The 23214-nt window shown below is 41.5% G+C and overlaps 1 protein-coding gene and 1 long non-coding RNA gene across 2 annotated transcripts in view; one reads left to right on the top strand and one right to left on the bottom strand.

Moving 5' to 3' along the window:
• The window catches only part of LOC114642750 (endonuclease domain-containing 1 protein-like), a 240259-nt gene that overhangs the window by 202715 nt on the left and 14330 nt on the right, over positions 1-23214 (bottom strand). The window lies entirely within an intron of this gene.
• Positions 9459-22015, top strand: LOC127527906 (uncharacterized). Its single transcript, XR_007935080.1, has 2 exons — positions 9459-9824; positions 21198-22015. It is a non-coding gene; the product is annotated as an uncharacterized LOC127527906 (long non-coding RNA).

Raw genomic sequence — 23214 nt, 5'->3', positions numbered from 1 at the left:
AGAAATGCTGTCCTCAGGGAATTTCACCCCGGAGACTGCGTGATGGTACTTGTACCCACATCCCACTCTAAATTACTGGCCCATTGGCAGGGTCCTTATGAGGTTAAGGAGCGGAAAGGGTTGGTGGATTATTTGGTGAAACAACCAAATCGTAGACCTGCCGAGAGAGTGTACCACGTGAACTTGTTAAAGCCGTGGAGAGATAGGGATGAGGCTCCACCCTCCGGTACCGCCCTCTCCCTTTGCGTAAGTAAACTCACACTTAACCTCGGACCGGACTTAACCCCATCACAACGGCTGGAGCTGGAACATGCTATCCATGCCGTCCCCGAAGTGGTTAGCGAGTTACCTGGCTGTACTTCGTTGATTGAGCACGATATTGTTACTGACCCGGGGGTGGTAGTCAGGGAGAGACCCTATCGCCTCCCGGAAGCAAAGAGGACGGAAGTGGAATTAGAGATCCAGAGGATGTTGGACATGAATATTATTGAGGAAAGCTATAGTCCCTGGTCCAGTCCTATCGTCCTCATCTCTAAGCCAGACGGGTCCTGGAGGTTTTGCAATGACTTCAGGCGTCTGAACCAAGTCTCTAAGTTCGATGCCTACCCTATGCCCCGAGTGGACGATCAGTTGGAGCGCCTAGGGAGGGCACAATACTTGACTACCTTGGACATGACAAAAGGGTACTGGCAAATTCCCTTAACTGCATCCGCCAGAGAGAAAACAGCATTCAGTACCCCTAGTGGACATTGGCAGTATAAGGTCCTCCCATTCGGGTTGCACGGGGCACCTGCAACGTTCCAGCGTCTGGTGGACAGAGTGCTACGGCCCCATCAATCCTATTGTGCCGCCTACTTGGATGACGTAGTCATTTATTCCGGCACCTGGGAGGAACATATACTGCAGGTGTATGCTGTTCTTGCCACACTAGCGAAGGCCGGCCTCCGCATTAATCCACGTAAGTGTTACTTTGGCTTAAGGGAGGCCAAATATTTAGGCTACCTAGTGGGGCGGGGACAGGTGAAACCCCAATGCTCCAAAATAAAGGACATCTTGGAATGGCCCCGTCCGATAACCAAGAAACAGGTGCAGGCTTTCTTAGGGTTAGCGGGGTATTACCGCCGGTTTGTTCCCCGTTTCTCTGAAAAAGCAGCACCCTTGACTGATCTCACAAAGAAAGGGTCTCCTGTCTATGTGGTGTGGAACCAGAAAGCGGAACAAGCATTCAGTGACTTAAAAAAGGCCCTGACGTCGGCACCTATATTACACACCCCTAACTTCTCTTTACCTTTTCTTCTCCAGACCGACGCTTCGGAAACAGGCCTGGGTGCAGTGTTGAGCCAAAGCGTCGACGGTGCCGAACACCCTGTGTTTTACCTGAGCCGGAAATTGTTGGACCGAGAGACCAGGTACGCGGCGGTTGAGAGGGAGGCCTTGGCCATTAAGTGGGCGGTGACTCATCTGCGGTACTACCTGCTGGGTCGTGAGTTCACTCTGGTAACGGACCATGCCGCCTTACAGTGGATGGCCCTGCACAAGGAATCGAACCCTCGTGTCACCAGGTGGTTTTTGGACCTGCAGCCTTATAAGTTTACCGTTACTTATCGCCGGGGTCCCCTTCAGGCCAATGCGGATGCCCTCTCCCGGGTTCACGACCTCTCGGTTCGGTCCGCCCGACCCGGTGGGTCTGGGCTGAGGGGGGGGGGGGGTCATGTCACGCACGCGCGATTAGGGAGCCGCGGAACGACCTAAACTGTTGCATGAAAGCATATACCAGACGGGAATGGCGGAGTACTAACCTTTCTCTCTTTATCTCCAACAGAAAGAAAGACACAACACTGCCATGCTGAACATGGATTCCCAACACGCCACTTCCGCCTTCCCTCTGTCGCACCCCAATGACGTCAGCAGTCCCATCATCCATCTCGGTTCCTTCCCAGCAGCGCTTCATCCATTTCCGGTCCCTCCCTCATAAATGTTCCCCCCGTCCGCCATGATGGCGAACGGTGTTATGACAGTTGTACTGTATATTCGACTGATTGCACTTTTCCCACAGTATATGGGGCCGGAAAACCCCAAACCTTTTTCTGACTTCTTGTGTCTTTTTTACAGTGATTACTGGTATTGCATTGTGAACTTCTTGTTTATGAATTTGTTGAGCTAAAAGCTTATTAGCTTTTTCTCCTTGTTCATAGTAATGCTATCTAGACTTATAAATAAGTTGTTCAGTTTCTTAAGATGTTAAGTTCTGTATGTAGGGCCTGTCTTTTCCTGTGGAGAACTTCATTTGCACGCCTGGCTTGTTCTTCATCTATTCTAGTAATTTCATTTCTTAGCTCTGACACTTTCTTGGTTTCTAATTTATTTCTGTGGGAAAGATATGAAATAATCTGTCCTCTTAAGAAGGCCTTTAGAGTTTCCCAGAGTGTTCCTGCAGAAACCTCTGTGGATGTGTTTGTCTCTAGGAAGAAGCTGATTTGTTTGGATATAAATTCTGTGCAGTTCTTGTCTGCCAATAAAAGAGGGTTAAGATGCCATCTGCGAGGTGAGTGTGAGGGGCTTATTGATTTTAGCTCCAAGACTAGAGGGGCATGGTCAGAGATAACAATTGTGTCATATCTGCATGATTTAATTGTAGGCAGGAAATTATTATCTATAAAAAAATAATCAGTTCTTGAGTAGCTATAATGCACTGGTGAGTAGAACGAATATGTTCTTGAGTTTGAGTTAAGAAACCTCCAGGGGTCTGATAAGTTGTGATCATTCAAAAACTGTGTAATTATCTTTGCAGTATTAGATGTCGTCCCCCCTGTCCCAGGAGTCCTATCTAAGAGTGGATTTAAAACACAACTAAAGTCCCCAGCCATTATAATATTATGAGTGTTCACATTGGGAATGGATGCAAATAGATTTTGCATGAATTCCTTATCATCAACATTGGGTGCATAAACATTTATCAAAATCATTTTACTGTTATATAAGTTGCCCATGACCATCACATATCTCCCTTCAGGGTCCGACACTACATCTGATGCTACAAATGGAACAGTTCTGTGTATGAGAATTCCAACCCCTCTAGTTTTCTTTATAAAGCTAGAATGGAACATTTGGCCAGTCCAGTCTTTTTGTAATCTGAACTGATCCTTGGTTAGTAAGTGGGTCTCCTGTAGAAATACTATTTTAGCGTTTAAGCCTGTTAGGTGAGAGCATACTTTCTTTCTCTTTAATTCGTGATTCAGGCCTTTAACATTCCAGCTCACAAAGTTAACTGTCCCATCATGGAGACATTGATTCTGAGTTTTTAATGTCATTTTATAGTTTTAATTGGTAATATGGCAGTTTTAATCTTAGTTTCAAGATTCCCCATGAGTTATTGCATTTTAGCCTATTGTTGCATTGATATTTATAATTATAAGAATTTACAAGAATAGATTAGATATAACCTGCTCTCCTTCTCTCCCCCCTTTATCCCCCCACCCCCCCATTTTGCCTCCCCACATGAGGCTTGATCCCACTTCGCGATGTCCTGGTCCTCTGACATACGAAGAGACAGAGCAGGTCCAAAACAAAACAAACCCCACCCTGCAGCGGCGTTACAGAATTAAAACAGAGATATCTTTTGCAGTTAAATTCTTAATACTATCTGCCGAAAATGTTCTCATTAACAATATTTAAGCTTGAAATAATCTTCAGCGCTTTTAAGTTAAGATATTAAAAAAAAAAAAAAGAAACAACCCTGGGGATGATTTTAAAAACTAGTCTAGGATAAACTTGCTAATTTCTACTGTAATAGTATAATGGTAATAGTATAGATAGTAGAAAAAGCAATAAACCAAGGGTATGAAGTTAAACAGTCTACTTTAAGGTATAGTAAAAGAAAACAAAAAAAAAACGAATTCTACTTTAATTACTTCCACATTTTCACACTCACGTCTTTAACTCAATAACACTATAACTCTGATTAAAACATAAACATATAAAGTCCAGAAAAAGAAAAGGAAAAAAAAAGGGATGTATAATTATAATACCAGTCTCTTTAAACATGGATCCAGAGAGCAGATCATAGGTCCTTCCCGTGCCTTCCCGTGCCTTGATAGAATACGGCTCCTTATTAACTTTCAAAAAAGTGTCGGAAACAGCTTCTTTAGTTCCTTTTCAGCTTCTTCTTTGCTTAGGAAAATATGATGTTGATCTTGAACTTCCACTTTCAGTTTGGCGGAATACAAGAGGCTGTATTTGATATCGGCTTTCCGTAGCAACTTTTTAATGTCGATGTAGGATCTGCGTTTTGTAGCTGTTGATGGTGAGAAGTCGGGAAAAATACGAATAAGATTATTTTCGAATATAATCTCTTGCTTGCATCTGAGAAGTGCCATCACATCAAGCTTACATCGTAGTCGCTCAAAGCGGACAATAAAAGACCTAGGTTTAAAGGTGCTTGGTCTGTTTGTGCGATAAGCCGCTGCTATCTCAATGTCGAGTTTAAAGTCATCTCCAATTATTTTAGACAGTAATTCTACTGCAAATTTCACTGGGCTTGAGCTTTCTCGTTTCTCAGGTATACCCTCAATTCTTATATTATTTCTTCTGCACCCATCCTCCAGGGCTGCAAGTCTGTCTCCAAGTTTTTTACATTCCGAGTTCGCAGCTGTGGCTTTTTCATCGGCGTTAGATGCCAGTTGTTCCGCTGTTTCAACTCGAGCCGTGAGTCCCTGCTTAACGTCTTCCAGCTGATCTGAAACGTCATTAATATGGTCACCAAGCATTTTCAGTTTGGAATTAGTTTCTTCGATGTGTTCCACTAATTTCTCCAACATGCCTTTAAAGTTCACGTCAAAACGTTTAAACAGATGCGTTTCCTTTTCCTTATCTTTGTTATCCTTCTTGAGCTCAATGGTCACCTTCTTAAGATCATTCATGTTATCTTTCTTAAGCTCATTCTTAAGCTCATTCATGGCCATAACCATGGCAGTGGCCACTGTAGCGATCATCTCTTTCAGTTCGGACAGTTCGCTTCGGCTTTCGTGCTCCGCGAGTGGAAATGCAGCTCCTGTTACAGCAGGCGCTGCAGGCTCGCGATGAGTAGATGAGAGCACATCCTGTAGGGCCCTCTCTAGTCTCAAGTGATCCTCAGAAATCGGCGATCCATCGCGACCTGTATCACTTGCACCTTCGCTCCCATTTTCACTCTTGACTGGAGACGATACAATGGAGTGGGGTCCCAGGAAATCTGCGCATTCATCTGCTTGTTCTAGGTCAGTCTCTGAGAGGCCATACCATGCACTCGGGCCGGAAGTCTGTCCAGACTTTGATAGAGCTTTAAGTTTCTTTTCCGGTTCTTTCTGACTTTTCTTCTTGTTACTCATGCTTGTATATTGTAGTGGAAGTTCCTTGGTCGGGTTAAATACAGAATACCTCTAAATAATATGAAATACGTGAAAAAATAAAGCCGCTGCTAGCGGAGCTCTGCTTCAGACGTCCATCTCCTATAAACGGACGAAACCAACAGACAGTTAAGTTACAGGACTCTGTTTCATTCCAACACTGGAAGGCCACAGGGCTGTGTCATATCACCATTACTATTTACTCGGTACACAAGTGACCTGAGACAGAACAATGAACACTGCTCCATTATCAAGTGTGCTCATATCTGGGGAGGATGAAAGGCACAATTTAAATCAAATGGACTGGATGGTAAACTGGTGTAATAAAAACTTTCCCACTCTGAATGTAGAAAAGACCAAATAAATATTTGACTTCACCCATTGTTGTTTTGGGAGAGGAGGTAGAAATAGTAAATGAATATAAATACTTAGGAACTAACTTAGATAACAATCTTAACTGGAATGCAAATATAACAAAAAATATTCTGTAAATGCAATCAGTGTTTATTTGTCCTCCATAAACTCAAACTATTAAACTAAAGTAGAGAAGGACCTCATGTTGTCCTTTAATTGCAGTGTGATTCAGTCTGTTATCACTTTTAGTTTCATTGCCTGGTTTAGTGTTCTTCTTCTTCTTCTTTCGGCTGCTCCCGTTAGGGGTTGCCGCAGCGGATCATCTTCTTCCATATCTTTTGTCCTCTGCATCTTACACCCATCACCTGCATGTCCTCTCTCACCACATCCATAACCCTTCTCTTAGGCCTTCCTCTTTTCCTTTTCCCTGACAGCTCTATCCTTAACATCCTTCTCCCAATATACCCAGCATCTCTCCTCTGCACATGTCCAAACCAACGCAATCTCGCCTCTATGACTTTGTCTCCCAACCGTCCAACCTGAGCTAACCCTCTAATGTCCTCATTTCTAATCCTGTCCATCCTCGTCACACCCAATGCAAATCTTAACATTTCTAACTCTGCCACCTCCAGCTCTGTCTCCTGCTTTCTGGTCAGTGCCACCGTCTCCAACCCATATAACATAGCTGGTCTCACTACCATCCTGTAGACCTTCCCTTTCCTTCTTGCTGATACCCATCTGTCATAAATCACTCCTGACACTCTTCTCCACCCATTCTACTCTCCCTGCACTCTCTTCTTCACCTCTCTTCCACAATCCCCATTACTCTGTACTGTTGATCCCAAGTAATCATCCACCTTCGCCAACTCTACTACTTGCATCCTAACCATTCCACTGACCTCCCTCTCATTTACACACATGCATGCTGTCTTGTTCCTACTGACCTTCATTCCTTTCCTCTCTAGAGCAGATCTCCACCTCTCCAGGGTCTCCTCAACCGGCTCCCTACTATCGCTACAGATCACAATGTCATCAGCAAACATCATAGTCCAAGGGGACTCCTGTCTAATCTCGCCTGTCAATCTGTCCATCACCATTAGAAATAAGAAAGACCTCAGAGCCGATCCCTGATGTAATCCCACCTCCATTTTGAATGCATCCATCACTCCTACCGCAGACCTCACCACTGTCACACTTCCCTGCCACTTCCGACTTCCTCATACAATACCACAGCTACTCATGCCGTGGCTCATCAATTTTATTCCCCTGTAGTTACTACAGTCCTGCACATCCCCCTTATTCTTAAATATCTGCACCAGTACACTTCTTCTCCACTCCTCAGGCATCCTCTCACTTTCCAAGATTCCATTAAACAATCTGATTAAAAACTCCACTGCCATCTCTCCTGAACACCTCCATGCTTCCATAGGTATGTCATCTGGACCAACGGCCTTTACATTTTTCATCTTCTTCATAGCTGTCCTTATTTCCTCCTTGCTAATACGTTGTACTTCCTGATTCACTATCTCCACATCATCCAACCTCTTCTCTCTTTCGTTCTCTTCATTCATCAGCCTCTCAAAGTACTCTTTCCATCTGCTCAACACACTCTCCTTGCCTGTGAGTATGTTTCCATCTCTAACCTTTATCACTGTAACCTGCTGCACGTCTTTCCCAGCTCAGTCCCTCTGTAGCTCACTGGTCCTTTTCTCCCTCTTTAGTGCCAGCCTCTCATACAACTCATCATATACCTTTTCCTTAGCCTTTGCCACCTCTCTCTTCACCTTGCACCTTATCTCCTTGTACTCTTGTCTACTTTCTGCATCTTTCTGACTATCCCGCTTCTTCTTTGTCATCCTCTTCCTCTGTATACTCTCCTGTACTTCCCTATTCCACCACCAGGTTTCCTTTTCCTCCTTCCTCTTTCCAGATGTCACGCCAATCACCCGTCTTGCTTTCACCCTTACTACATCTGCTGTAGTTTCCCTGCTGTCTGGTAATTCTTCACTGCCGCCCAGTGCCTGTCTCACCTCCTCCCTAAACTCAACCTTGCAGTCTTCCTTTTTCAACTTCCACCATGTGATCCTTGGCTCTGCCCTAACTCTCTTCCTCTGCTTGATCTCCAACATCATCCTACAGAGCACCATCCTATGCTGCTTATCTACACTTTCCCCTGCCACCACTTTGCAGTCTTCAAACTCCTTCAGATTGACTCTTCTGCATAGGATGTAATCTACCTGTGTGCATCTTCCACCACTCTTGTACTTAACCCTGTGTTCCTCCTCTCTTCTTAAAATACGTATTCACCACAGCCATGTCCATCCTTTTGGCAAAATCCACTATCTTCTGACCTTCTTCATTCCTCTCCTTGATACCATACCTACCCATCACCTCCTCATCTCCTCTGTTTCCTTCACCAACATGTCCATTGAAATCCGCTCCAATCACCAATTTCTGTCCCTTGGTTACACTCTCCACCACTTCATCCAACTCACTCCAGAAATCTTCTTTCTCCTCCATCGCACACCCAACTTGCGGGGCATATGCACTAACAACATTCATCATCATAATCATCATTCTGGCTGACACTCTGTTCACTTCCAAAACACTCTTGACATACTGTTCCTTCAGAATAACTCCTACCCCATTTCTCCTCCCATCCACACCATGATAGAACAATTTGAATACACCTCCGATCCACCTGGCCTTAATCCCCTTCCATTTAGTCTCTTGCACGTACAATGCATCAACCCTCCTTCTCTCCATCAAATCTGCTAACTCCCTCCTCTTACCAGTCGTACTGCCAACATTCAAAGTTCCTACCCTCAGTTCCACTCTCTTTACCTTCCTCCACTCCTCCTGCCTCCAGACACATCTCCCCCCTCCTCTTCTCCTTCTTCTTTGGCCAACAGTAGCCTAATTTCCGCCAGCACCCTGTTGGCTAACCATACTGGTGGTGGTTGTTGTTAACCCGGGGCTCGACTGATCCAGTATGGAAATTTGTATTATTGTCCGCATATTGATTTGGCAAAATTTTACACCGGATGCCCTTCCTGACGTAACCCTCCCCATTTATCCGGGCTTGGGACTGGCACAAAGAAACACACTGGTTTGTGCATCCCCTGTGGCTGGGTTCCTGAATACTTCTGTCATTGTGATGTTTAATTATTTTTTATTGGATTTCCAAAAGTTTGCTGTCATTCAGTACTTTTGAGTGTTGCTTGATGAAGTAAAATTAAATGATTTTTGAAACTGTAACAGAAGTGAATGCACCCGCATTACAGACTATGGTTGAGCTGATGTGCCCCTCTAGTGGTGAAGAAGGTGAACTGTAGGACACCAGGCTGATGTCTGTGACCACAAATGACTGCTAAACAAACTCTTCAAAAAGCCACTTAGGGTGACAGCTACTCTGAACGTGAATGTTCCCTTATTAACTGTGTCTGGTTGAATCTGTTCAGACATTTTCTCTTTTATATTGTGTTCACTTACCACACACAGTGTCCATCCTCTTTATACAAAGTGTTAACTTTTTTGTGTTCAGACTGCAGATTTAGGTTTCTAATGTCATAAACAACACATTTCTGAATTCTTTGATTCTCTGAGCTTTATGCAGAATTTCAGTAGCTGTTAATTTCCAGCTGTCTTCGGTATTAATATTGTTTACTGTTAAACATAAACATTCTTATTTGTGTAAATCTTTCTGGTGTGAGCCCTGATTATAACAATGACTGCCATGTGTTGTCTCTCTGCTGACTTTCCTGTCTTAAGTTTTGTTCCTGTCTGCTGCACTCGAGTTTCTCTTTGCCATAATAAAGTCCACCTCACCTCACCCAAATTAAATTAAAAATACTAATAAATATGAAGGAGGATAACGATGATGATGTCACATTTTCCAAGGAAGTCACCTGACTTGTTTAAGTTTCCACAGAAAAACCCTCCCTTTGAATTAACCAATGAGCACACAGCATTTAAAACAAACAGAGGAGCAGCTGGCCAATAAAAGCAGGAGGACTGAGACAGCAAGTCATTCATCTGTGCCTCCTTCTTTCAGTGTGTGAGCAGCACCGGTGGTCTTCTCTCCAGGTAAGGGGTCTTGTCTTGGCTCTTGTGTGTTCAGATGTGAATGTGTGTGTTTAGTGTTTCTGCTCAGGTTTGAATTTAATGTTAGTGTTTTACTTTACTATTAAATGTGAAATACCCATGAATGCAATAATCCAAGTTATATAAAGAAATGTGTGAGGCCTTGTTTTAGTAGTGCGTTATAGACCACCCAAAGCAGACAGTAATTTAAACACACATCTATTTAGTATTATTAAACAGGCAACTTTACATGAGGATATTAAAGTCATGGGGGACTTCAACTATCTGAAGGAGTTTTTAGAAGTAATCAGTGACTGTTTTTAAAACAGTATGTTCAAGCACCAACATGGGGTGAAGCCTGTCTGGATTTAGGATTTTGTAATAATCAGGATTGAGGGTGTAGAGGTGATTGGACCACTAGGGTTCTCCATGTTTTAGAAGAGTGCAGATGCAAAGACTAAAATTGTTAAGTTTAACTTTGGTAGAGCAAATTTTGAGCAGATGCTGCAAAGTCAAAAAAGGATAGACTGGGATAAGCTATTAAGTGTGGAGACAGTCGGGAGCAGTGGAACAGGTTTAAAAATGTTTGACATGTAAAGCAGGACAGGTACATACAGTACCTAAAATTGTGCAGTGTGTTAACAGTTAAAAAAAGAGCTGCAAAGAAAAAAATAACAAACAAATAAAGCATATAAGATTAATAAGTCCGTAGTGAATCGTAGGGCATATGAGAACATGAGGGCGACCATTAAGAAGGATATCAGGGAGGCTAAAAGACATTTAGAGAGGAATAGAGCAGATAAAGACGAAAGACGACCCTAAGAGATTCTTTCAGTATTTTAGTAGTAAAAGAACAGTCAACTAGGAGGTGAAGTGCATCAGAAATAGTAAAGGGGAATTAAAAGATACAGACAGGGAAATAGCGGATGCCCTGAACTTACATTTATCTGAGGTCTTCACAAGTGAGGAAGTGGATAACCTCTCAGAGGTAACAGCGACTACTAAAGAGGTACTGAGGGATTTGGAAATTGTAGTGCTTAAGGTTCATTAGCGAGTACAGATATTTTTTGGAAGTCACTGTGCCCTTGGCATATTCCAAAAGACTTGAAAATGGCAAAAACAATCCCATTATATTAAAAGGCTGACCAGGCAGATCCAAGCAACTATATGCTAGTAAGTTTAACATGCATCACTGGAAAATTAATGGAAGGAATTATAAAAGATAAGATTGAGCAGCACCTGGAGAAAACAGGAGGTTTACTGAACAGTCAGCATGGGGTCAGAAGAGGGAGGTCGTGTTTTACCAATATGCTGGAATTCTATGAGGAAGCATCAAAAGGATATGATCAAAGTGGAGCAGATAATATTATTTATCTGGACTTTCAGAAAGCATTTGATAAGGTGCCACATGAGAGGCTGGGCATCAAACTAAAAGAAGTGGGAGTTCAGGGTGATGTTTTTAGATGGGTGCAGAATTGGCTCAGTCACAGGAAGCAGAGAGTTATGGTGTGAGGAACCTCATCAGAACTGGCCGATGTTAAGAGTGGTGTTCCACAGGGGTCAGTGTAGGGGCCGCTGCTATTTTTAATATATATAAATGATTTAGATAGGAATATAAATAACAAGCTGGTTAAGTTTGCAGATGATACCAAGATAGGTGGATTGGCAGATAATTTGGAATCCGATATATCATTACAGAAGGACTTGGGTAGCATACAGACTTGGGCAGATTTGTATCAGATGAAATTTAATGTCAGTAAATGTAAAGTATTACAATTAGGAAGTTAAAAATGTGAGGTTTGATTACACAATGGGCAGCCAGAAAATCGAGAGTACACCTTATGAGAAGGATTTAGGAGTCATAGTGGACTCTAAGCTATAGACTTCCCGACAGTGTTCACAAGTCATTAAGAAGGCTAACAGAGTGTTAGGTTATATAGCGCCTTGATGTGTGGAGTACAAGTCACAAGAGGTTCTGCTCAAGCTTTATAACACACTGGTGAGGCCTCATCTGGAGTCCTGTGTTCAGTTTTGGTCTCCAGGCTACAAAAAGGACATAGCGACACTAGAAAAGGTCCAGAGAAGATGGACAAGGCTGATTAGAGGGCTACAGGGGTTGAATTATGAGGAAAGATGAAAAGAGCTGAGCCTTCACAGTTTAAGAAAATGGAGATTAAGAGGTGAAATGATTGAAGTGTTCACTGATGCCTTTTGTAATATGAAATAGAGTACAACTGATTCCATTTTTAGAAACTGGCCTGTTAATTAAAGTCAAAGAATACAACAGTCATGTGATTTGTAATTATATGAAAATGTAAAATTAAAACATCTAAAGGGAAAGTCAGGAATGGACATCAGCAGTGTGGATATCTGAAGTGTGAAGCTAGAGCCAGAGTTTAAATATTTTACAGTTGAGGCACAGAGGGGGAGAGTTTATCAAGAGGAGACATTGGTAATCATTTTAGACTTGGTATGATCTTTAATTGCGCTAATCACAGACTTATTTTTTAATATTAAAAAATTGGCCATTTCTTGATCAGACACTTGCTGTTAACATGCTGTCTTCATTCTTTACACACTGAGTTTTCACCACACAAGTAAGAACATTAAATGCTGTGCTTTAAGACAGAAATAATCAGGCTCTTTTCACATGAACTGCATGCTTAGGTTTGGCCTGTCATTAATTATAGTGTTGGAAAACCTGAGGTGCTGACTTTTGAACACAAATATAATAAAAGCAAAGAATATTTAAAGAATCAATAAAAAAAGGACTCTGTTTATCAGTTCGTGAATTCATTTAGACAGGGTTCACACACCAAAAAAGTGAATTCTACCGCACATGAAAAGAGAACCTGACTGTCTGATCAAAGAGATGTTACACTTTTAGATGGTAAACTCTCTTCTTAAAGTGTCACCAAATAGAGTAACAAAAGAAAAACAACAGGTAAGCGTTTCTCACCTCATTTTCATAAGAGCCCACTTGGTTCACTACTATTGACAGTGTGATGGGTGACTCCATGTAAAGACGGCTGGGTCGAGATGTGCTCACCAGTACAGAAGGAAGGGGGCTCAGCTGTGGAAAGGCAGAAATGAAGCAGACGGGTCACCCAGAATAGAGTGAGAGAAGGGAACTCTGGGAGGAAAGCGGCAACCCAGCATCAGAGAGATAGCAGGTCAGGGAAAATAGTTCTTTAGGGCACTTAGAAATAAGCTAGTGGGTGAAACACCTGACTGGAGGATTAACAACAACAACAACAACATTTAGTCATGTAGCACATTTTCATACAAAAAAGTAGCTCAAAGTGCTTTACATAATGAAGAAAATAAAATTAAAATAAAAGACAAAATAAGAAATTAAAATAAGACAACATTAGTTAACATAGAAAAAGAGTAAGGTCCGATGGCCAGGGAGGACAGAAAAAACAAAAAAAAAAACTCCAGATGGCTGGAGAAAAAAATAAAATCTGCAGGGGTTCCAGGCCATGAGACCGCCCAGTCCCCTCTGGGCATTCTACCTAACATAAATGAAATAGTCCTCTTCGTAGTTAGGGTTCTCATGGAGTCACTTGATGGTGATGGTCATACAGACTTCTGGCTTTTAATCCATCAATGTTGGAACATCACGGTGCTTTGAGTAGATAGTGGTGGCACAAGCCACCACCAAAAGGACACCGGAAAAGGAAACAGAAGAGAGAGTAGGGGTTAGTACAGATTTTAGAGGCACCATGGATAGTTATTATAATGATTGGATATACAGAGTATCAGGATTAAATTACAGTGAAGCTATGAGAGGGCCATGTTAAAGTAATGTGTTTTCAGTAGTTTTTTAAGGTGCTCCACTAGATTTTAGGTGCATAACAGCAGAAGGCCGCCTCACCACTTATTTTAAGTTTTGCTCTTGGAATTCTAAGGAGACACTCAGTTGAGGATCTGAGGTTACGATTTAGAATATAAGATGTCAGACATTCCGATATATAAAATGGGGTGAGATTATTTAAGGCTTTATAAGCCATAAGCAGAATTTTAAAGTCAATCCTGAATGACACAGGTAACCAGTGTAGTGACATCAAAACTGGAGAAACGTGCTCGGATTTTTTTTTCCTAGTTAGGATTCTAGCAGCTGCATTCTGCACTCGTTGCAAACGATTTATGTCTTTTTTGGGTAGTCCTGAGAGGAGTGTGTTACAGTAATCTAGCCGACTGAAAACAAACGCATGAACTAATTTCTCAGCATCTTTCAATGATATAAGAGGTCTAACTTTTGCTATGTTTCTTAAGTGAAAAAATGCTGTCCTAGTGATCTGATTAATATGTGATTTAAAATTCAGATTACAGTCAACAGTTACCCCTAAGCTTTTTACCTCCGTCTTGACTTTTAATCCTAATGCATCCAGTTTATTTCTAATAGCCTCATTGTATCCATTATTGCCAATCACTAAAATTTCAGTTTTCTCTTTATTTAGCTTGAGAAAGTTACTATTCATCCATTCTGAAATACAAGTCAGACATTGTGTTAGTGAATCAAGAGAATCGGGGTCATCAGGTGCTATTGATAAATACAGTTGTGTGTCATCAGCATAGCTGTGGTAGCTGACGTTGTGCCCTGAGATAATCTGACCTAACGGAAGCATGTAGATTGAGAAGAGCAGCGGACCCAGGATAGAGCCTTGATGGAACACCATATTGGATATCATGTGTCTTTGAGTTGTAATTACCACAACTAACAAAGAATTTTCTCCCTGCCAGGTAGGATTCAAACCACTTTAAGACGCTGCCAGAGAGGCCCACCCATTGACTAAGGCAATTTCTAAGAATATTATGTTCAATGGTATCAAATCTACTCAGATCTAAGAGGATGAGAACAGATAAATGGCCTCTGTCTGCATTTACCCGCAAGTCATTTACTACTTTAACGAGTGCAGTTTCTGTGCTGTGATTTGTTCTAAAACCTGACTGAAATTTATCAAGAATACCATGTTTATTGAGGTGCTCATTTAACTGCATAATGACTACCTTCTCTAGAATTTTACTTAAGAAAGGCAGGTTAGAAATCGGTCTAAAATTTTCAAGAGCAGAGGGGTCAATATTATTTTTCTTAAGTAGGGGTTTAACTACCGCAGTCTTAAGACAGTCTGGGAAGACCCCCGTATCTAATGATGAATTTACTATGTCAAGAACATTATCAATTAGTACGTCTGATACTTCTTTGAAAAAATTTGTTGGTATTGGGTCAAGGACGCAGGTGGAGGGTTTCAGTTGAGAAATTATTTTATGTAAATCATGTAAATCTATCCTAGTGAAAGAGTTTAATTTGTTTACAACGGAATACTGGGGTTTAGGTGGATCCTTAGTGTTGGGGAGATATATTATGTTATTTCTAATATCATTAATTTTTTGATTGAAAAAATACAGTAATAGCCTCACAGGTTTAACTGGAAGTACTTTGGAGGCATTCCTTTGCGTTACCTGGGATTAGCAGACGATCAATCATCGAGAATAAGACTCTGGGATTACTAGCATTGTTATTTATAATCTTAGAGAAATAGCAGTGCCTCTCAAGATGGACTGTGTTATTGTATTCTGTTATTTTAACTTTTAATATTTCATAGTGGATAGTTAGTTTAGTCTTCCTCCATTTATGCTCAGCTCTATGGCATGTTCTCTTTAAATCAGACACTGTTTGGGTCTGTTCGCTCCTTCCTCTCCTTCTCTAATGCTGAGAAACCTGTCCATGCTTTTATCACATCCCGCATCGATTATTGTAATTCCCTACTGGCAGGTGCCCCTTCTAATCTTATATCACAGCTCCAGCTTATTCAAAACTCAGCTGTAAGAGTCCTTATTCGAACCAGCAGCAGTGAGCACATCACACCCATCCTGCTCCGTCTTCACTGGCTCCCTGTGTCTTACAGAATCGAATATAAAATCCTACAAAGCCTTAAATAACATCGTACCAAACTACATCAGTGACCTTCTCCATCACTATGTGCCTGTCCGCCCACTAAGGTCCTCTGATTCTGGCAATCTTGTTGTGCCCCTCACTAATCTACACTCCATGGGTGACAGCAGGGCCTTCAGCTGTATAGCGCCTGACTCTGGAATGACCTACTGAAATTAATCAGGTCAGCTGACTCCATGAATTCTTTTAAAAAACAACTCAAAACTCATCTGTTCAGGAAGGCTTTTAGCTCTACTTGACTTTATTACCCTTCTCTCAGTTTACTTCTCTGTCAAGATGCTCATGTAACCTGTAAGTGTGTGTGCGAGACCATCAATTATGTTGTCTGTTTTTTTTTCAGAATTCACTGTTGTAATCTTCTTTATTTATTTATCTGGTTTGTACAATGCTATATACTGTATACGCTGCCATTCTTTATTATATTCTGTAAGTGCCTTGAGCATGGGAAAGGCGCTATATAAATAAAATTTATTATTATTATTATTATTATTATTATTATGTGGAAGGCATTAGATAAACAGAATGATAGGGAAGACACTTATATATTGCAGCTAAAGTTATTGGGGCTGATGTAGATGATTTGACGAGTGTGTGTCAGAGGGCAATGTTAAAGAAACTGGAAATCATCTCAACTGATGACAGTCATCCATTACATGGAGAACTAAAGTTCAGTGAATCAAGAAGGATAGTCCCTTTGAAAACCCACACAAATCGCTCCAGAAACTTCTTTTTTCCTAGTGCCATACGACTTTTCAATAAGAAATATCAGAGATAATGATCGATATGTATCGTGTAACCTTTTTTTTTTTTTTTGGTATAAATATGTATTATCTAACTGCCTTACCTTAACCTTTCTTGTTTCTATTTGTCTGTTTTATTTCATTCTGTCTGTTATTAGATGCAACTGAGAAGGAAAATTTCATGTTTTCTTGTGTAAACATGACTAAATAAAGAAACCTTAACCTTAACCTTATATAATAGGCAGACAGAGAAGGCACTAGACAGAGGCATAACAGTATTAGCTATATAGTAGTTTCGTTTTATATATAATATATATGTATTTTACAACTCGGAGAACTGTCAAAAAGAAATACATTAAATCATATATCAATCGACACACGCTGCACGCAGGCAAGCGGGCAATGAGAGTGGAGATAGATGTGAAAGACGCTAGAAAGATTGTATACAACAGGCAAAAATAGCGACCACTTGACAACAGTATTAGCTATAATCAATGAAAGCATGAATTAATCAACAGAAATAATCGCGATCGACATTTTAAACTTAACGATTTACTTAAGAAAAAAAAAAAGAAAAACGTCCCAGCACGTCTATGAGAGCAGATGCTTGCAGGCAGGCAGGCAGACCCACAGGCAGGAAGAACAGCGAAAAACACAGAACAGCGCCTCCCGAAACGGAAGTGGCAGAAAATAGATCGCATCGGTAGTGGTTTAGCACTACCATAGAGAATGAATGGGAGACGGTTTAGGGAGTTTTAGCTAAAGAATACGCTGCGGCCATTGCGCGTTAATGGAAAAAAGTAACGATTCGAGTGTTGCCCAATGTAGCGGAGTAAGAGTAGCATTTCTTCTTCACAAATGTACTCAAGTAAAAGTAAAAAGTATGGTGCAGTAAAACTTCTCTTAGAAGTACATTTTTTTTTAAAAGTTACTCAAGCAAATGTAACAGAGTAAATGTAACTCGTTACTACCCACCTCTGACCATTCCACAGTTTAGGGGTCTTGCAACTAAAAGCTTGGCCTCCCACTGTTATTTTATTAATCTTTCTAATCATAAGCAGACCAGCATCTTGAGATCTTAATGTGCGCTCTGGTTTGTATGTCATGATAAGTTCAGATAATTAAGCCAGACTTCGGCCATTTAATGCTTCATATGTTGTGGCGAGCTTTATATGTTAGTACCACCCCCAGCCCGGACACCCAGAAGGACTGGAGGAGGGATTACGCCTCCTCCAGACCATGAGGGGGTGACCGCCCTGGTGGCTTTAGGGACCAGGGAAAGGAGCATGGAAGCTCAACCCTATAGGGGCCCGTGGTCACCGCCAGGGGGAGCCCAGATGCCTGAGGAGCCCTGGCCCTCAGCACTTCCGCCATACCCAGAAGTGCTAGGGGGAAGAACTCCAGGGACACCCGGAGTCCTTCCGGGTGCACAGCTGGCACTTCTGCCACACCAGGGAGTGCTGGCAGGAGCTCATTCGGAGGCACCTGGTGCACATCCGGGTGGATATAAAAGGGGCTGCCTCCCTTCATTCAATGGCTGGAGTTGGGAGAGGAGAAGGACAGAGCTCGGGAGGAGAGGAGTGGAGGTGGACCTAGAGAGGGGTTGTGTGTCACTTGTAAATAGTAAGATGTATAATAAACGTGTGTTGGGTGTTAATCCTACGGTGTCTGCCTGTCTGTGTCTGGGTCATATTCCACAATGTTAAAAGGAGGATTTTGAAATCTTCCCTAAACTTAACCGGGAAACAGTGTAAGGATTTAAGAACTGGAGTTATGTGTTTGTATTTTATTGTTCTTGGAATAATTATTGCAACAGCATTTCGGATTAACTGGAGAATGAATAAAGAACAGTTTGAACATTCAGTGAACACCGCATTGCAGTAGTCAATCCTGCTATAAATAAATGCATGAATTAATTTCTCAGAATCCTCGTTAATTAGAAAGCACCTTAATTTCCCAAAATTTTTAAGATGGAAGAAACATGATTTGGACAACTTTGTAATATGCGCTTTAAATGACTTACTAGAGTTAAAGATAACTCCTAGATTGCGGGCTGATTCAGTAAAATTAATGGGGATTCCAACTGAGTTAAATGATGACAAAATATTGTTGTGATCAGCGTCATTCCCTCCAACAATTAACATCTCTGTTTTATCTGTATTTAAAGACAAGTAGTTCTCATTCAAGGGGTGGCATGGTGGCGCAGCGATAGTGCTGCTGCCTCACAGTTAGGAGACCCGGGTTCGCTTCCCGGGTCCTCCCTGCATGGAGTTTGCATGTTCTCCCTGTGTCTGCGTGGGTTTCCTCCGGGCACTCCGGTTGCCTCCCACAGTCCAAAGACATGCAGGTTAGGTGGATTGGCGATTCTAAATTGGCCCTAGTGTGTGCTTGGTGTGTGTCCTGCGGTGGGTTGGCACCCTGCCCAGGATTGGTTCCTGCCTTGTGCCCTGTGTTGGCTGGGATTGGCTCCAGCAGACCCCTGTGACCCTGTGTTCGGATTCAGTGGGTTGGAAAATGGATGGATGGATAGTTCTCATTCATCCACTCCTTTAATTCACTAACACAACTAATTAAAGACAACATTGGAGAAACTTCATTAGATCTAAAAGAAAAGTATAACTGGGTGTCATCTGCGTACGAGTGAAAATTAACATGATGTTTCCTAATGAAAGATCCCAGTGGAAGCATGAAAAGTGAAAACAGTAAAGGTCCCAGTACTGAGCCCTGCGGGACACCATATTGAACTTCTGTGTATAATGATGGAGTCCTGTCAGCACATTTCTGTACATATTGGAATCGATTTGATAACTAAGAACTAAACCAAGCGAGCACGGTGCCTGTAAGCCCAACATCATTTTCCAGCCTGTGCAGTAAAATAGAATGGTCGATGGTGTCAAATGCTGCACTTAAGTCCAACAACATAATTACAGTGGAGTTTCCTTCATCAGAGGATATCAGAATGTTGTTTAAGACCTGCGTTAGTGCTGCTTTATATCAATGTACATTAAGTGCAGTAAAATGGACATTTATAATAAACTTGTGCTATTTTGTTAGCGATTTTAAAACTGTTTTCAACTTGCATGAATCAAGGAATCTTCTTTTTTAATGCTTTTTTTATGTTGTTACAGTTTGCTACATCCTTAGTTACTATCAATCAGTAAGAGGTTGCACAAATGCATCGATCTCTGGCGAATGAGCAGATGTCATCAACACCAAGGTGATGTCCACGTCACCTTCATGAAGGTCTTTTCAGCATAACAAATGTGTGACAATCGTATTCGGTGTCACAAGAGTCACCAGTGATACCAGTAAAGACTGACATGATGTTATTGTTTAGGACATCAGAGTACATTTAGCACACATTATTTTGGAATACTGCAGTGGGCTGGCACCCTACCCGAGGTTTGTTTCCTGCCTTGCACCCTGTGTTGGCTGGGATTGGCTCCAGCAGACTCCTGTGACCCTGTAGTTAGGATATAGCGGGATGGATAATGGATGGATGGATTTTGTAATAATAATTTATTTTTAATGCTTTGGATATTATTTTTTATTTTGTTAATTACTTTTATTGCAATAACATTTTGATTTCCATTTTCAGTTGCTGGCATTTTGTGTGGTTTTCTAGTAGTCACAAATCCTTATTAGAACATTAGAACACTCTGGACGAGAACAGGCCTTTCAGCCCAACAAAACTCGCCAGTCCTATCCACTTAATTCTTAATCAAGTCGAGTTTTGAAAGTCCCTAAAGTCTTATTGTCTACCACACTACTTGGTCACTTATTCCAAGCGTCTGTCGTTTATTGTGTAAAGAAAAACTTCCATAATGTTTGTGTGAAATTTCCCCTTAACAAGTTTCCAACTGTGTCCCCGTGTTCTTGATGAACTCATTTTAAAGTCACCGTCTCGATCCACTGCACTAATTCCCTTCATAATTTTAAACACTTCAGTCAGGTCTCCTTCTCCTTAAACTGTAAAGGCTCAGCTCTTGTCATCTTTCCTCCTAACTCATCTCCTATAGTCCTGTAATCTGCCTTGTTGCTCTTCTCTTTCCCAAACTGCACCCAACACTCCAGGTGAGAGTTGATGTTAAAAAGAAAGTTTCACTCAAGTGCGCCAACACACAAATCAAAACAAAAAGAACCTTAAGAAGAATTGTCAGCAGTGAATCCCTCAGCTATTGACCTCCAACAATAAATCAGCAGCACTTCTGTCCACACAGCCCAGTTGGGGGTTTCCTCCAAAGATGTTGTTTTTACGTTGAAGCTTCTCCTCAATCTCATAGATTGAAGAGATGATAAATGGAGATGGGTGTGTGTGTGCTCTATTAGCAGGGGGCTTCATTTGAAGAATCAGTTCCTTTCTTCTAGAATATTCAGGTTCATGCTCTCTGGTATAGAAATTAAAGTCCTGAGTCAGGGGTCTGTAGTGCCCTCCGGTAGTCGTAGCTGTTCAGATGTGTTTGTTTGAACTACTGGGTGCTGAGGGAAGGTGTTGAAAGAAATGGGGTCTCCACGCCTGTTACCATCTCCAGAGTTATTATTCAAAAGATAAGTTTTTATGGAACTGAACTGAGCAAAAAGTAAAATGAAATCTTCAAAGCGACACTGTGACTTTCAGACTTTTCATTCAGGCCTAATACACAAGGCTGATTATTTTTTCTGTGTGTTTTCTCGTAGCAGTTCCCCAAATCTCTTCTTCCCAAGTGCAGACGAACATCAGTACACTGACCATGAGCAGCATAACTCTGTACAAAGGCGAATGCTTAACTGGTGAGAAGAAAATATTCCTCGCTGATATTTCTGACCTTTCTACAGTGGCCTTTGACAAGCAAATGGCCTCCTTGAAAGTTGAAGGGCAGCCCTGGGTGTCTTATAAACAGGCTCAATTTAAAGGAGATGAATTTATCTACAAAAATGAAAGTTATCGCACAATCTCAGATAAAGAGAGATTTTCATCGATGAAGCTTATCAAAGACACCAGTGCCCCGCATATCACGTTGTATCAGGAAACCAACTTTAAGGGGGAGCCCGCCAAATTGACTGAGTACACCGTATTGCCCTTGGGGTACAAAATCGCCTCTTATCGAGTGTGCAGTGGAGCCTGGTGTCTCTATGAGCTCCCAAACATGGCTGGAATGATGCATGTGGCCTTAAAAGGTGAAGAAGTGCCCGACTGTCGCAGCATTGCCTTTCAAAGATACCCTGAGTCTCTGGAGCCAGTGAAGCAATGTTGTTAGAAAGGCAGCACATGAGAACGGGTCTCACCAGCATGGACCCCCTGAAGTAACTGCAAGTGGTCACCTCCAGGCTAACGGGCAACATGGAAGATATGAGAGCTTTGCACATTTTTTTCTGTCTTTAAATGGCCATATTATGTCTCTTTATTAATTTTACTTTTATAAATCTTGTACACTCGCTTTCTTTAACTGAATGATAATCAGACAAATTTAAACTGTAATGGCTAAACTAACAATGATAAAGTTTTCTTGATGAAACTTTCATGCTTCATTTATTTTACTTTATTTCAAACACTAAATAAACAGTTGAGCACAGAAAGAATTCTGGGATGTGTTTGAAGCAAAGTCATTTGAAAAGTGCAGTTGGTCCACAGGGGCTGTAGTAATAATACATTTTATTTATTGGTAGGCGCCTTTCTAAACATTCGAAGACACCAAACCATAGACAAAACACAGATTATAAACAAAAGTAAAATATAGAAGTTAAAATTAGACAGAGCAATTGTAATCAAAGAGAAAAAGCAGTCTTAAACAAATGACTTTTAAGTTTAGATCTGAAAAGTGAAAATGATTCAATATTTCTAAGCTCAGATGGTAGTGAGTTCCAGAGCTGGGGAGCACAGCAACTAAATGTTCTGCTCCCCATAGTGGTAAGATGGACGAAGGGGACAATCAAGTGGATGAAGGAAGAGGATCTAAGGGTGAAGGAGGGAATGGCAACATGGAGGAGGTCCGACAGATATGGAGGGGCGAGGCTGTGGAGAGCCTTTAAAGTTAGTAGGAGAATTTTGAATTGAATCAGGAACTGAACTGGAAGCTAATGAAGCTGCTGCAAGACAGGAGTGATATGGTGAATAGAGGGGGTTCTAGTAATGAAGAGGGCGGGCAGTTGAATTCTGGACCAGTTGAAGCTTATAAAGAGATCTGTGAGAAAGACCAAAGAAAAGGGAATTGCAATAATCCAGACGAGAAGTGACAAGGCTATGAACAAGGATAGCAGTGGTGTGGGGAGTGAGGGAGGGGGGGTGAATACGATTAAAGTTACGCAGGTGGAAATATGAAGACCGGGAGATGTTACTGATGTGGGACTGAAAGGATAAAGTACTGTCAAAGATGACACCTGTGGGGAAGGAGAGACAGAGGAATTATCAATAACAAATGAAAAATGATCACTTTTGGAGAATGTTGATTTTGTACCAATAAGGAGCACCTCAGTTTTGTCACTTGTTATTATAATTTAAGAGATTCTGAAGAAAACCAGGATTTAATTTCTGCTATGCAATCAGTAAGTGAGGAGGGTGGAAAGGAAGCAGTAGGTTTGCTAGTGAGATAGAGCTGGGTGTCATCAGCATAACAATGGAAGCTAATGTTATAGTTACCAAAGATATTTCCAAGGGGAAGGAGGTAAATAATGAAAAGGAGGAGTCCCAGGACAGAGCCCACCTGAAGTAACAGCG

Source organism: Erpetoichthys calabaricus, chromosome 1, assembly GCF_900747795.2.
Source record: "Erpetoichthys calabaricus chromosome 1, fErpCal1.3, whole genome shotgun sequence".
Taxonomy (NCBI): Eukaryota; Metazoa; Chordata; class Cladistia; order Polypteriformes; family Polypteridae; genus Erpetoichthys; species Erpetoichthys calabaricus.
Note: the sequence above shows the minus strand (reverse complement) of the source record. Positions and strands in the feature narration are given on the sequence as shown.